This window comes from Anolis sagrei, chromosome 1 (genome assembly GCF_037176765.1).
Source record: "Anolis sagrei isolate rAnoSag1 chromosome 1, rAnoSag1.mat, whole genome shotgun sequence".
Taxonomy (NCBI): Eukaryota; Metazoa; Chordata; class Lepidosauria; order Squamata; family Dactyloidae; genus Anolis; species Anolis sagrei.
This window is the reverse complement of record NC_090021.1, coordinates 297,181,873-297,198,719: the sequence shown is the minus strand read 5'-3', so window position 1 is coordinate 297,198,719 and position 16,847 is coordinate 297,181,873.

Genomic DNA, 16,847 nt, shown 5'->3' with positions numbered 1-16,847 from the left:
ATGTATTGTTTGATGAAAATGTTAACAGAGCATACAATGTCTCCAAAGTAGGTAAATTCTATACTAGAGGTTATTTAGAAAAGAACTAACAATAAAACATGATGCCCTTTATATGACATAACCATATCTGGAATGCTACGTTTGGTTTTGGTCACTGCCCCTCAAAAAGGATCCTGAGGTTTTGAAAAACAGATGAAAGAAAGGGGCAATGTACATTATGAACATGCTGGAACAACTGCTCTATAAAGAAAAATTCTAGAATTTGGAGCTCTGTCACTTTGAAAATTGGCAAATAGTAAAAACCATGTATTGTCAAAGGCTTTCCTGGCCGGAATCACTGGGTTGTTGTAGTTTTTTTGGGCTGTATAGCCATGTTCTAGAAGCATTCTCTCCTGACATTTCACCTACATCTATGGCAGGCATCCTCAGAGGTTGTGAGGTCTGTTGGAAACTAGGAAAAAGCAACAAAAAAGCCCACTAAATGGTTCAGATATAGAATCATAGAATCAAAGAGTTGGAAGAGACCTCATGGGCCATCCAGTCCAACCCCCTGCCAAGAAGCAGGAATATTGCATTCAAATCACCCCTGACAAATGGCCATCCAGCCTCTGCTTAAAAGCTTCCAAAGAAGGAGCCTCCACCACACTCCGGGGCAGAGAGTTCCACTGCTGAACGGCTCTCACAGTCAGGAAGTTCTTCCTAATGTTCAGATGGAATCTCCTCTCTTGTAGTTTGAAGCCATTGTTCCGCGTCCTAGTCTCCAAGGAAGCAGAAAACAAGCTTGCTCCCTCCTCCCTGTGGCTTCCTCTCACATATTTATACATGGCTATCATATCTCCTCTCAGCCTTCTCTTCTTCAGGCTAAACATGCCCAGTTCCCTAAGCCGCTCCTCATAGGGCTTGTTCTCCAGACCCTTGATCATTTTAGTCGCCCTCCTCTGGACACTTTCCAGCTTGTCAACATCTCTCTTGAATTGTGGTGCCCAGAATTGGACACAATATTCCAGATGTGGTCTAACCAAAGCAGAATAGAGGGGTAGCATTACTTCCTTAGATCTAGACACTATGCTTCTATTGATGCAGGCCAAAATCCCATTGGCTTTTTTTGCCGCCACATCACATTGTTGGCTCATGTTTAACTTGTTGTCCACGAGGACTCCAAGATCTTTTTCACACGTACTGCTCTCGAGCCAGGCGTCCCCCATTCTGTATCTTTGCATTTCATTTTTTCTGCCAAAGTGGAGTATCTTGCATTTGTCACTGTTGAACTTCATTTTGTTAGTTTTGGCCCATCTCTCTAATCTGTCAAGATCGTTTTGAATTCTGCTCCTGTCCTCTGGACTATTGGCTATCCCTCCCAATTTGGTGTCGTCTGCAAACTTGATGATCATGCCTTCTAGCCCTTCATCTAAGTCATTAATAAAGATGTTGAACAGGACCGGGCCCAGGACGGAGCCCTGCGGCACTCCGCTCGTCACTTCTTTCCAAGATGAAGAGGAAGCATTAGTGAGCACTCTCTGTGTTCGTCCACTTAACCAATTACAGATCCACCTCACCGTAGTTTTTCCTAGCCCACATTGGACTAGTTTCCTTGCCAGAAGGTCATGGGGGACCTTGTCGAAGGCCTTACTGAAATCCAGGTACGCTACATCCACGGCATTCCCCGCATCTACCCAGCTTGTAGCTCTATCGAAGAAAGAGATCAGATTAGTCTGGCATGACTTGTTTTTGATAAATCCATGTTGACTATTAGCGATGACTGCATTTGTTTCTAAGTGTTTGCAGACCACTTTCTTAACAATCTTTTCCAGAATCTTGCCCGGTATCGACGTGAGGCTGACCGGACGGTAGTTGTTTGGGTCGTCCTTTTTTCCCTTCTTGAAGATTGGGACCACATTGGCCCTCCTCCAATCTGCTGGAACTTCTCCCGTTCTCCAAGAACTCTCAAAGATGGTTGCCAATGGTTCCGAAATGACTTCCGCTAGTTCCTTCAATACTCTGGGGTGTAGTTGATCTGGCCCTGGGGACTTGAACTCATTAAGAGCGGCCAGGTATTCCTGGACGACTTCTTTCCCAATTTGGGGTTGGATGTCCTCCAATCCCTCATCCACTCCATCTTGCTGAGGTTGAAGACTCTCTTTTTGTGAGAAGACCGAGGCAAAGAAGGCATTAAGTAGTTCTGCCTTTTCCCTATCCCCTGTCAGCATTGCCCCATCTTCTCCTCGAAGAGGTCCTATCGCCTCCTTGTTTTTCCTTTTTCTACTGACATAAGAATAGAAGCCCTTTTTATTGTTTTTAATGTCCCTGGATGACACCTTCACCATTTGGAGCCATGGAGAAGAAGAACTAAACATGTTCCTGGACCACCTTGACAGTATCCACTAAATATCCAATTCACGGAGGAAAAAGAAAATGAAGGAAAACTGCCTTTTCTAGATGTTCCAGTCATCCGCAAACAAGATAAACAATTGAGTCACACAATTTACAGAAAACCTACACATACAGATTGATACCTACATAAAAACTACAACCATCATCCAAGTAAAAAAAGAAGCACTATTAAAGCCCTGGCAGACCGTGCAAAAAGAATCTGCGAACCCCACCTCCTCCAAGATGAATTGAACCACCTAAACTGGGCTCTACAGGCCAATGGATACTCCACTTCAGACATCAGAAGAGCTGCAAGACTGAGAACAAGCCATGAGAGTAAAGACAAAGATCCACTCAGAGGAAAAATGTTCTTGCCATACATCAAGGGAACCACTGACCGCATAGGGAAGCTGATGAGGAAACACAACCTACAAACTTTCTACAGACCCACTAAGAAAATCCAACAAATGCTACATTCAGCAAAGGACAAGAAAGATCACCTCACTTCTGCAGGAGTCTACCGTATACCATGCAGCTGTGGACAAGTCTACATAGGGACCACCAAACGCAGCATTGCCCAAACACGAATCAAAGAACATGAAAGGTACTGCAGACAACTTCAACCAGAGAAGTCAGCCATAGCAGAGCACCTGATGAACCAACCTGAATACATCATATTATTTGAGAACACAGAAATGCTGGACCACTCTAACAGCTACCATGTCAGGCTACACAGAGAAGCCATTGGAATCTACAAGCATGTGGACAATTTCAACAGAAAGGAAGAAACCATGAAAATGAATAAAATCTGGCTACCAGTATTTAAAAAACTCCAAAATTATAACAGTAAATAAAGAACAGAAGTCAAACACAGGTGAACTCCAGACAAGAAACAATCAGGAATAGCTAATCACTTTCAACAAAGGATTCCCCCAGGTAGGAACAAGTAACACCTAAAAACTGTCACGTCATCAAATGCTAATCGATATTTATTTATTTACTTCATTTGTATACCGCTATTCTCAGCCCTAAGGCGACTCATAGCGGTTAACAACAATCAAGCAAAGCAAAACAAGGCAAAACAATCAAAGCAAAAATTCAATGCGGCATCAACAAGGTACTTAAAAACAATTATCACAGAAGCAGACTAAACAATTAAACAGTAGTAAACATTCAAGTGGTGTCTCATAACTAGAATCATGATCCAAACTCGTCAACTGTAGTTCCATTTCCTGAATTCATTGCACTGCCTATTCAAACGCCTGTTCAAATAACCAGGTTTTCACTTTTCTCCGGAATACCATCAATGAGGGAGCCAATCTAATGTCCGTGGGAAGGGCGTTCCACAGCCGAGGGGCCACCACCGAGAAGGCCCTGTCTCTTGTCCCCACCAGCCGTGCCTGTGTTGCAGGCGGGATCGAGAGCAGGGCCTCCCCAGAAGATCTCAAAGTCCTAGTGGGTTTGTAGATGGAGATGCGATCGGATAGGTAACTTGGGCCAGAACTGTTTAGGGCTTTATAGGCCAAAGCCAGCACTTTGAATTGGGCCCGGTAGCAAATTGGTAGCCAATGGAGCTGGCGCAACAGAGGGGTTGTATGCTCCCTGTGTGCCGCCCCTGTTAGTATCATGGCTGCCACACGTTGGACCAATTGAAGCTTCTGAGCCGTCTTCAATGGCAACCCCACGTAGAGAGTGTTGCAGTAGTCTAAACGGGATGTAACCAGAGTGTGGACTACCATGGCCAAGTCAGACTTCCCAAGGTACGGGCACAGCTGGCGCACAAGCTTTAACTGTGTGAATGCTCCCCTGGTCACCGCTGAAACCTGAAATCAAGGTGGCCAATTGGAACATCCATACCTAGCTCCAACAGACAAGACTTCTTTCTCCCACCTTGGACTAACTCCAATTTTCCTAGTTTCCAACAGACCTCACAACCTCTGAGGATGCCTGCCATAGACATCAGGAGAGAATAGGTTTTTCATGGCCATGCAGCCTGAAAAACCTATAACAACCCAGTTAAAACCATGCATGTTATTTAAAAGTGAATATCAAAAAAATGTCCCCCCATATAATATTAGTATGCAACTAAATGATAGGCAGTTGAAGATAACACAAAAATAAACACTTCTTCTTAGAGATGAGATTCACAGTTTTAGATGTAGTAATATCTACAAACTGGAACGACTTCAAAAGGCATATAGACAAATTCCGGAAATACCTCCTCACTGTTATGACAGTGTAATACTATATATTGTCATGTATACGCTGACCTTATATATAAGTTGAAGACAGGTTTGGGGGCCAAAATTATGGATTTTGATATGACATGGGGATAAGTTTGGGGTCTTTTCACAGAGAAGGGAAAGCAGCAATGCTGTCACAGGGGGCAACCATTCCCAGTCGCCACTGCTGCCAGTTCCCAGCTCAAGCATTCAAAAAGGGGGAAAAATGGGGCTGTGCCATGTAGATATAGGTGGGTTTGTGCTTTTTAAAGGTTCTCCCTTGTCACCCTATTCAGAGAAGGGAAAGATTTCTCTTTTTTATAAGAGATAAGATACAGCCTGGGTTTTGGGGTTAATTTCCTCTCTACTAAAATGTCTAAATTTATATATGCGTATAGGGTACTTCTGATATCAGAGGCAATATGCCTCTGAATGCCTGTTGTTAGGGGACATGAACATGTGGGAAGTATTGTTTTCCTGTCCTACATGTTGATTTCCTCTGGGCGTCTGGATGGGCGCTCTGTGAATAGATCACAGGACAGAAATGGGACTTCGCTCTGACCAGCAAAATTGTTCTTATGAGATTGACTAAGTTGCCCTCCAACTGCAGCAGGAACATCTGCTTCCAGCTAGCATCTCTGAAAGGCTGTACTTATGGAATGGTGACCTTGAGCTTGCGCTCAAATGCTTCTAAGACATTCTATCAACAATGCAAATAAAGACAATCTCCAGAGTAACTGGAAAACAATCCAAACAGCAAATACAATGAATCATCTGAACCAACAGCACCCACAAGGCTACAGGGCAAATATGCAAATAAAGGTTCTTTATTGATTCACTGCTGCTTTTTGCTATTTACTTGCATTTCTGCAACACATACGACCTACCAAGGGATTGTTCTCTGCTAACAGTAGTAGGCATTTACTGTGAATTAAATACCCAGATAAACTTTCAGTAAGAAAGAGAAAATGTACGTGCAGAGAGAGAAGTGCAAAGATTCAGATAGAAATTAATTACACTTAATTATGGTTTGACTCAACCTGGGAGCTTTGTAAGTCTCAGGACATCTGGTGGAAGTGACATTTAAACTTTTTAATTTTCTTATTTTTTAAAAAATAATTGTTGTAGTTGTTGAATCCAACCATAGAATTTTCCTGGCAAAATATATTCAGAGAAGGCCTGCCATTGCTTTCAATTTCTTCTCCCCATTTCTAATCATAAACGCTTTGACTTTTCATCTAGACCTCCCTTCAAAAAGGAAGTTCAATGAAGAAGTCAGCAAAGCTAAAGAAAACTGGCTTAAATCATATCTACCTTCTTCTGGTAAGTAAATAATCACATTTCACCCAGTTCTGAAACAATAGCAATCAGGCGCATAATATCTTAAACTCAATGTACAAATAAATCTAGTTGGTCTATTCACAAACAAGGCTACGTATTTCTATTTAAACCTCTGCCCCAAAAGACAGGTCCTGCAATCCAAAGAAGGTTATTACAGTATGATTCCCACCATCCACATATTTTATTTACCCACATTCCAAAAATTATTTCCTTTTGGTCCTCTGGTGCAATCTTATCATATACTTTCAGTTCAAATATAATCAAAATATAGGATAATAATTGATAGTTTCATGTATCCATGAGGGATCTTGGAATGTATCCCCCATTGATATGAGAGTAATATTGTATTCAAAAATAAGCCCCCTAGAATTTTGTTGCATTGCTTGAACGTTTTTCCTCTGGAAACATACTCCAAGTGCAGAAGCATTCCATCAAAAATGTTTACCCCATCTCTCTCTGCCTCTCTCTCTATTAATAATAATAATAATAATAATAATAATAATAATACACTTTATTTATACCCTGCCACCATCTCCCCCAACGGGGACTCGGGGCAGCTTACATGAGGCCAAGCCCAGACAACATATTACAGCAAAATAAAACCAAAACATAAGCAATAAGCAACAACATCATAATTACATTAAAACATATGAATACATTAGCAATATAACATTATAATAAACACAATCACAATGACAGTGAGCGGGCCACATGTGCAGGATAAAATGTTAAAACACTCGAGTGAGATAAAGGAGCAAATTACTTGCAAGAGTGAGCTCATAAAAACAGGGTTGTGGGACCAAGCTTTCCCAGAAGTGGGGGCATGTACTCCAGTGACAGAAGCGTTGAGGGGAGCAGTAGTGTCAAGTTGTGTACCTACTCATCAGAAGAGCCTATTTGTGTTTGTGTGCATGCTTGAAGTGTAATCCATGTGTGCGTGCATGTACAAAACCAAATTTTTCACTCCATAATTGCTTCTCTACATTTGTGTACTTGAGCAAAGTACACAAATGTAGAGAACAAGATGAAGCTTCCAGAGGTGGCAAGATGAGGCAGAACTGCAGCATCAACAAATAATAGTAACAAACAAAGGGCCACAACCAAAAGGAAGTGGGGAGCACAACATTTTTTGAACATGTTTATCATGGAAACCTGTAATTGACTACAAGTATAAGGTGTCTGCAGCCACTGGTGCTTGGAAACCCCATGGACGTAACTGAGTGGATAATGGAAGAAAGATGGTATGTTCTGTCTGGTCCAACATAGAAACCTATTGCCATCATAAAAATGCAGCAAGCTGTTAAAGGATGGTCAGAGCTCCCTTTCTTGCTAATCCCCAATAGGCAAGCAAATCTTGTCAACTAAGGATCTTCCACACAGCCACAAAATGTGGCTTGAACTGGTATAAAAATCCCAGTTCAGAGCTGCATATCACCTCTACATGGCTGCTGTATGCTTCCTCGGTGGCTCGAGACTGATCATACAATCCAGTCGTACTGATATCAGTTTGGCAGGGCTGGGCATGGGCAGTGTCTCTGCACCTTGATTCCTCCTATCCAAGTCATCCTTACATCGCTACAGCCTGTCCTTTTCCTGGATCAGCTTCATTCAGGACATGATGGAGCTTTGGAGGAGGGGAAGCTCCATTGTGCCCCAAGTGACACAGGAAGAGAACAGCCTGCTACAACAGTAAGAATAGAATAACTTTATTGTCATTGTACATTGTACAATGAAACTAAATGCTTTTCCCACTGCACATCACAAAACAGCACACCCATCCCTCCACACTCCAACCACCAAAGCTATCTCTCAGTCTTTTTGTCCTTGTCTTTGTCATCCTTTACCACCTCCCCAATAGTAATAATTAAAATAAAGAATATGCTGGGATGGATCCTTAAGAATGTTTTGAGGCTGTAGGAGTTATAACATTCTTCCAAAGAGGGGAGAGGGCAGTTCCCCATCATTTTGGGAGGGTATCAGAATACAGGAAGGCATGGGAGGCCCCTGCCATCCCACATCCCCAGGTTGGCTGAGCCTGGAGTGCCCGGGATGGCTATGGACACACCATCTGGCATCATACGTGATGATCTGGGATGGCAGGGCCCAATGTCAGAGCACCAGCAAACGTCCAGATCTTCCTGGAACATCCTCATCTTTACTGGTGTTTTTTTTTTAAAATCTGGGTTCAAACTGGATTAAGAGATTTACCCCGGATTAAAACACATTAACCTGAGTGCATCATTTGGATGCTCCATGATAATGCATGGGGTAAACTGCACTTTGTGGCAGTGTAGCTGTGACCCTATTTGCATGCTGCAATATTATATGGAATGGCTATTTATTTATGGAGAGAGGCCACCTAGAATCTGACTGATATGCCTGAAAGCCTCTAAGCATGGTTAGACAGGATGGATGTGGTAACACCTTTGAGTTTTGTGTTCTGTATAATTTGCCAAAGTTTGTAAGACATTAAGTATGCATGCTTTAATATATTTTATTCCAGCTTCTTTCCCCCTCAAGAATTGTATTAGATTAATTACTACAAGTGCACCTTTAAAATCACTTAGCATGGATTAATTATACATTAACATCCTCTAAACAACCTTCCACATTCACAAGCAGGAAAGTTTTAAAAGGGCGGTCATTACATCTTTGTATTACATATATGCACTGCAAGAAGTAAAGAAGACGATTCAAAATGATGGTTAACTAGGGCCACAATTTTATTGCACATATACAGAGGAAACTTGCTATGGAAGCCAATGCGTGGGATCCGCAAATTTATCTCTTTTGGTGAGAGCAGTGAGCACATCCCCTCTGTCAGGGATACTTTGTGTTTTTCCTGCATGACAGATGGCCCATGTGATCTCTTCCAACTATATTCTTCTATGATTCTATGCTGTTTCTCAAATCTCAGTTTCTTAGGTACTATGGATAATCCAACAAAACCTCCAGCATTTTAGAGAGGAAAATGAGAACATGTGTGGTCAAACAACATGAGTGTGGTAAAAATGTGGCAAAAGGTAATAATGATGAAAAGCCAACAAGCTAGGAGAAGAAGCAGCCTATTGGGAAAGAAAAAGAAGTACTGTTCTATTATTCGGGAGGAGGCCAAAAGTAGGCACTTGACAGAGGAGGATAGTCCATTTTATAGAGGGGGAGTTGAAAGAGGAATAGCATTTCCCCCGTTTTCGCTGGTTATTCCCTCTCCCCTTCCCATAGCATACATGAGGGTTATTCAATGATGGTGACATGGGTGGAGGGAATAAGAGGAAAACAGGGGGAAGTAGATTTGGCCTTCAACCCCCCCCCCCCCCCAATTGACTATCTGTCTCTGTCTATTGCTCCATTTTGGCCTCCGCCCAGCTAATGGAACTGTACCAGAAAAGATTCTGTCTGATTCTTGCTTTTTAAATAGAAAACAATTTGATTTGCAGCAGTTGCAGTAAGCCGAAGGTAAAGGAAGGAAGCAGGAAGAAAAGAAACTAGCACTTGCTAAAAGCAGCTGAAGATATGGGATGACAAAGGATTAAATCGTCCCATTCTTGTTAACTTGGAGGGTATGGATCCAGAATAATCAGATCCCAAAGAAGTTCCTTTTTCCTCCCTAAGTTCTTGGGAATCACTTTATACCTTAATGGAGCCTCGGTAATAGTATGAAAGCTGGGTCCAGAAGCACTGAGCCTTACGCTCTTTCCGCTTTGCTCCTTTGGGAGCACTGTTTGTGCAACGCAGAACGGAAGACAGATATTATAAAAGGAATGTAAGCCTTACCCTAAGCCTTACCCTACACCTTACCCTAACCCTAACCCTTAACCCTAATCCTTACCCTAACCCTTAACCCTAATCCTAACCCAAACCCTAAACCTTACCCTAACCCTAACCCCTAAGCCTAACCCTTACCCTACCCCAAACCCTAAACCTTATCCTAAACTTTATCCTAATTCTCCCCTCCTTTCTATCCTTCCACCAAAATGAAGTATATTCCCACCCTCAGTGTGCCGCTCTCCCCTTCCCTTATTCACAACCACCGTTGTGGAATGTGCGTAACGCTCGGAGCTTCTGGATCCAGGTATCATACTATCACTGGAGCCTCTCACTACTCACCAATACAGCACCCCCAAGCACTCAAACAAGACCTTCTGAATACCACATCTGCCACTGCTCATACAGAAAATTGAGGGCCCCTTTACATTGACACAAGAAATTTGCATTTCCTGGCCACACAGTGGGCTGACACAGGCCCGTAGCCAGAATTTCGTTTCGGGGGGGGGGGTGAATTTTTTTCAGGAGGGGGTTCAGGGGGGGCTGAGTTTTTTTTTGGGGGGGGGGGCTGAGTCTGAGTGAAAGAGGGTCTAGCCTAGCAAACCTTTTGTATCATTACCCCAATACCCCCATGCAAATGGGATATATTGAGTATGGTGATCAGATCATGATATGAATAAACATAACAGTGTAAATAATGCACCAGTAAGGCCTTTTCGCGAACCACCATGAGAATTTCGGGGGGGGGGGGGCTGAAGCCCCTCAAGTCTCCCCCCCCCCCCCCGGCTACATGCCTGGGCTGACACCTACCATTTTGGCAGGGGTTGATCAGTTTACCCATCCATGTTGATTCATGATTGATATGGGTGGGCACAAGGATTGTCCCCTCCCTATTCCTTCATTTAGCCCTCAAAAGCAAAGGATAATTCCCCATAGGAGCCAGGCTGCTCGATTCACTTCATCTTCCTGATGTTGAAGAATGAAACTAAAGGAGACTTCCGGTGGAGACGGAATGGCGGTGGGAACGGGTTTCTGAAGCTCCGTGCGGTAGCGAAGAAACCCTTGCACCTCTAGCACGGGGAAGGGGTCCAGAGAGACCCCACAAGCCGTTGGATGTGAGGACGGTCTGTTGGCAAAACCCCCAAACTTTGCGGAGGCGGAGGAGCGGTCTCCCCTCAAGGGAGACGGCCAAACTGCCCGGCAAAGTGGTGGGTGTGCGCCCCGAGAGGAAGCACGGCCTGGAAGGCCGAAGACACCGCCAGTCTTCACTTTTGTAGAATAAGAAGATGGAAACAAGTTAGAAGGAAAAGACGAAAGCAACAAGCAAATGGGGTACGCGGACGCAGCGACAACAACAACCAAAATCCAATCAAGAAATAGATGAAGGAAAAAATAAGGAGTAGAAGAGCTCATCAAGTGGAAAACTTTGAAGGAAACACAGCTTTTCAGACTAATAAGGTAGGCCGCAGTATTTTCTGCGGACCCTCCCAAGCATTACCTTTTTAGTATAGACTTCCCTCAATCCCTCACCCTCCCAGGCTATCAAATCCCCCTTCCTCGGACTCTCCGCCATAACCTATAAATAAAAGAAAGCCTTTACCTTTAAGAGGAAGGCACGGCAGAAGTGAATCCAGGTGCTGGCCGGCGCGCAGGCTGGGCGTCCGGCGGGGACGGCGCAGGGACGCACTAGCGCGCTAACGCCAGGACGCGGGTGCGTCGCGACGTCACGACGCGGCCGCGCGGTGACGCAGGGGATTAAAGCGGAAGAGTCTGCGAAAGCGGATACGTGCATAGCCGGCACCTGGAAGGAAGAATCCTTTGGAACCAAACGGCGCAAAACAGCGAGGGGGACGGTAGGAGAATACCGGGGACCGGTGAAAGAGGAGAGAGGGGAGAGGGAAGGAGGGGGTGTGGAAGGGCACCAAGTCCTTACACTAAATAAAAAGAGGGGGAGGAGCGGAACCCACTCTTAGACAGAAGGAAACAACATCAAGTCAGCTAAATCAGGTGCCAAGATACAACGGAACTGAACAAACTGAGTGCATAAACGCATTGCGCCTAAATCCTATCCAACATAGCACGACTCTCTAAGTTAACGAGACAGCTTAAAGACAGAGTGCAACGGCAACGGAAGTACTTAAGTTAACCCTCAGAATATGGCAGAGAGTAAAATGGACAAATTCGTGTCAATAACCAAGCAAAATAAAACTTTGAACACCCTGCCGGGCATAGCACCACCACAATCACCACAGGGTCTAACATCGATACCTACGCCCATTCCGGCAAGACGACAATCCACGCAAGGGGAAATCTCATTAAAAGATCTAATGGCTGAGATGTGGAAAATACAAGAAAATATCGGAAAAAAAATTGAAGACAATCAAGTCATAACCCAAACCAACCTGGAAAAATTGTTCCAGAAGGAAATGGGAAAACTAAGGCAGGAAATAAAAGAAGATATGGACACCATAAAAAGAGACATGGAAGGTGCACAGAGGGAAATAAAAGAATTGAAAAAAGAGAACACACAGTTAAAGAAGGCCCAAGAGAAAACTGAAGCCAAAATGAGAAATTTAGAACAAAAGAACGATAAAATGGAGAAACAACAGGAACTGCTGTTAAGCAAGGAAACAGACTCACAGTTAAGATACAGAAATATAGATGAGAAGGAAGGAGACAATTTAAGAAGCATAATTGTGGAGATCACAGCAGACATACTAAAGCTTCCCATTGAAGAGACAAGCAAAGAAATCGACATGGTAAGAAGAGTAAACTCTAATTATGCAAGGAGAAACAATGTCCCAAGAGACATTGTAGTCACCTTCAATAGAAAATGTGTCAGAGAAGAAATTCTGAGACTGAAATCTAAAGAACAAATACAATATAAAGGGAGAAATGTGATCGTCCTTAAGGAATTCTCACCAGCCTCAATGTATAATAGGAAAAAATATTATTTCCTAACTGATGAACTCAAAAAACACAAAATAAAATTCCGATGGGAGCGCACAGAAGGAATCCAAGTCACATACAAAGAAAACAGACTATGGCTTACCTCCGAGGACAAGGCAAAAGAATTCCTTAAGGTTTTGACGAAAGATCTAGATAAAGAACCAAAACACGACGAAAAGAAGGAAACAACTAAGGGGGCAACGTACCGGACCGAGAAGGGAAAGAAGACGGAGCTGAATAAGAAAGACAAGAAAAGGCCCAGACCGGGCTCATTGGAAGAGGAAGAAGAGGAAAAAGGAATGGGACCTTTGGAAAAAGACAAACAATCCACACAAAATGAGGAGCTTATCAATATTTTCCAATAATGTAAATGGGATGAACTCCCCAAATAAAAGAAGTCAAATATTCAATTCCCTGAAAAAAGACAAGTGTGATATTATTGCTCTGCAAGAGATTCACATTATCCCCAAGCATAGTAAATATCTGGAACAACCGCAAATAGGTCAAGCTTTTTTTTCATTAGCCAACCAGAAAAAAAGGGGGGTGGTTATATATGTAAAAGATATTTATAAGGCCACACTGGCCTTTAAGGATAAGGAGGGGAGAATGATTGGTATTAAAATCAATCTAGACAACCAAGTTACGCTGATTTGTAACATATATACCCCGACGGGCCCCAAATCAAACTTCATAAAGACACTTGGGAAAAAGTTAAAGGAACAAACGTTCGATAATTTGATTTTATTGGGGGACTTTAATGGGGTTATGGAATGCAAGCACGACAAGACAGGGATAAGAAAATCACGAGAAAATTGTGGGAGACTTCCGGAAAGTTTTTTTACGCTGAAAAAGGATTGGTTCCTTCAAGACGTGTGGAGGGAAAAAAATCCCACAGGTAGAGATTTTACTTTTTATTCAGCTCGGCACGCAACATGGTCGAGAATCGACATGGTGTGGGCATCTAAGACGATGGTGACTAAAATAGACAAAATTAAAATAATGCCCAGGCTCAATTCAGATCATTGCCCCATTCTAGTAAAAGTGATGGGAGATAAAAAGCAGAGAACCTGGAAACTAAATGAATACCTTTTAAAAAAAGAGGAGGATATAGCTAGGTGCAGGAGACAAATTAAGGAATATTTTGAATATAACGACAACAAAGGAACCGGTGAGGAGATAGTTTGGGATGCCGGTAAGGCGGTTTTCAGAGGCCACCTTATCAAACAAGGCATACTTCGTAATAAAAAAAGAACAGTAGAACAGGCAAAGCTTTTAAAGAACATAGAAGAAAAAGAGAACCTACTCAAAAAGAAACCTGGAAACAAAAAAATAAAAACAGAACTTGAGATGCTGAGGAAACAAAGGGACGCAAATCAATTGGAGTATATAGCTAAAAATCTAAAATTTATGAAGGCCAAGTACTATGCACAGGCTAATAAGCCGGGCAAGTTACTGGCGAAGATCCTCAGGGAAAAACGACAAAGTCAACATATTACTAAGATAATTCAAGATGGGACCCCCTATATGGAGGAAGAAGGAATAAGAAAACAGTTTTTTGAATTCTATAAAGATCTTTATAAAAAAGAGGACACATCTAGAGAAGGAATAGTGAAGTATTTGGCCAAACATAAACTAAACAAACTAACAGACCAACAAAGGGAGTTACTGAACAAACAGATAGAGGATAATGAGATAACTAGTGCAATTAAAAATCTGCCCACAGACAAGGCTCCAGGGCCGGACGGAATAACAGCTATATTCAATAAGACATTTCGGGAGGATCTGTTACCCTACATGAAGAAAATTTTCAATAATATTTTAAAAGAAGCTAAAATCCCGGAATCATGGAGAGAGGCGACCATCACCCTCTTACATAAAACTGGTTCTGAGGAGGACAATGTTAAAAATTACAGGCCAATTGCTCTTTTGAATACAGATTACAAAATTTTTGCACAGATAATGGCCAATAGAATGAAAATTTATCTCAATGAGGTCATTAAGGATGACCAAACTGGATTTTTGCCGAAAAGACAAATGCATGAGAATATAAGAACTATTTTGAATATAATTGAGTATCATGAAATCAATCATCAAAGAGAACTAGGCCTCCTGTTTATCGATGCAGAGAAGGCCTTTGATCGAGTAAATTGGGAATTTATGACACACCTGGCCATTGAGAAGGATATGGGATTTCAATTTAATAATATGCTAAAGGCAGTATACACAAATCAAAGTGCCAGGATAAGGGTAAATGGCCACCTCACCGATAGTATTCCAATTGAAAGAGGCACTAGACAGGGCTGCCCCCTTTCCCCTCTCCTGTATATTATGACCCTGGAAATCCTTTTAGATGACATTAGAAGAGAGGAAGCCCTGAAAGGCGTGAAAATAAGGAAAGATGAGTTCAAAATAAAGGCCTATGCAGATGATATTGTTTGTATAATACAGAATCCAACAGAGAACACCGCAAAATGGATGGAAAAGTTTGAAGAATACGGAAAGGTGGCAGGCCTAAGAATTAATCAGAACAAGACCAAATTCCTTACAAAGAACATTAGTAAAGCTAAGAAACTAGAGTTAGAGAAGACTTCGCATTTTTCTATAGCAAACAAAGTAAAATATCTCGGGATAATACTTACTGCAAGCAATATACAATTGGTAAAAAATAACTACGAGCAGACATGGAAGGATATTTCCAAGAAATTAGAAAAATGGAAAGAGCTCAAGTTAAGTATAATGGGGAAAGTGGCCCTGATAAAAATGAATGTTCTGCCCAGAATGAACTTCCTATTCCAAATGTTACCGATATTAAGAACCAACCATTGTTTTTCTATATGGAAAAAAGATATACAAAAATTCATCTGGCAAGGGAAAAATCCTAGGATTAAATACTCAACCATGATAGACGCAAGGGAGAGGGGCGGTTTGGCATTACCGGACCTACAGTTATATTTTGAAGCCTCGGCTCTCGTGTGGATAAAGGACTGGACCACGTTGAAGAAAAGAAAACTTCTAAATTTAGAAGGAGCAGAATTAAGGAGGGGCTGGCACGCCTATCTATGGCACGCCAAAGCCAAAGTGGAAAATGTTTTCTCAAACCATATCATAAGAGCTGCTTTGTTAAAGGTCTGGGAAAAATATAAAACTAGGTTTTATAACAAAACACCTCTATGGGTTTCTCCCATAGAGGCATTCCAAAATAGGGAACTTCCCAGTAGCAGCTGGCATACATACAATGCAATCCTAGAAAAGACAGAATCCCTGTATAGATTAAAATCAATAGAAAAACTGAAATCCATGGACGAAAACTTCTCGTGGTTCCAGTATCTACAGGCAGTGGACAGTTTTAAGGAGGACAATAAAATAGGCTTCGCTCCGGTTGAGTCCTTCTGGGACAGAATAATGAAGAAGGAGAGGAAGCTAATTAAAACATTGTATAAAAAACTGTTAGAATGGGGAACAGAAAAGGAGCTCATCAAAGAAAATATGATTACTTGGGCAATAGATTTAGGACACTCGGTCTTGTTGAAAGACTGGGAAGACATATGGAAGGTAAAAATGAAGTTTGCCTACTCAGTTTCTATCAAAGAGAGTTGGTATAAGATGTTCACGCGCTGGCATCTTACCCCGCTAAGGCTGGCAAAATTCCAGAAAGATGCAAGTAATTTATGTTGGAAATGCGGTACAAAAGTGGGCACATTCATACACTGCTGGTGGCAATGTAAAAGAGTTATGAGTTTTTGGAGAGAGATCCATCTGCAGATACAGGGAATTCTACAAATAAAGTTTGAGTTAAAGGCAGAGTATTACCTTCTGCACTTAGTGGACTTTGAAATTGACCAAAATAGGGAAAGGTTACTGTTCCACCTCTCGGCTGCCGCAAGGACTGTGTTGGCAAGCAAATGGAAATCCAAGGAAATGCCCATAATAGAGGCATGGTTACTTAAGATAAGGGATTTTATGGAATTAGACTCATTATCGAATTTGGTATATGATGTATCCAAAAAGAGAAGAGTCGACTGGGATCCACTTAGAAGCTATTTCAAAGAGAAAAAAAATATAATTTTTGTTTAGAAAGGACTGAATGTTGCTGTCTGCAAAGCTAAGAAAGCAAATGAGTAAAAACAAACAAGTGTGACCTTACCCCAGGGACTGTTGGGAAGTCCTTCAGGGACGTGTGGTAGAATGAATCAGATTACA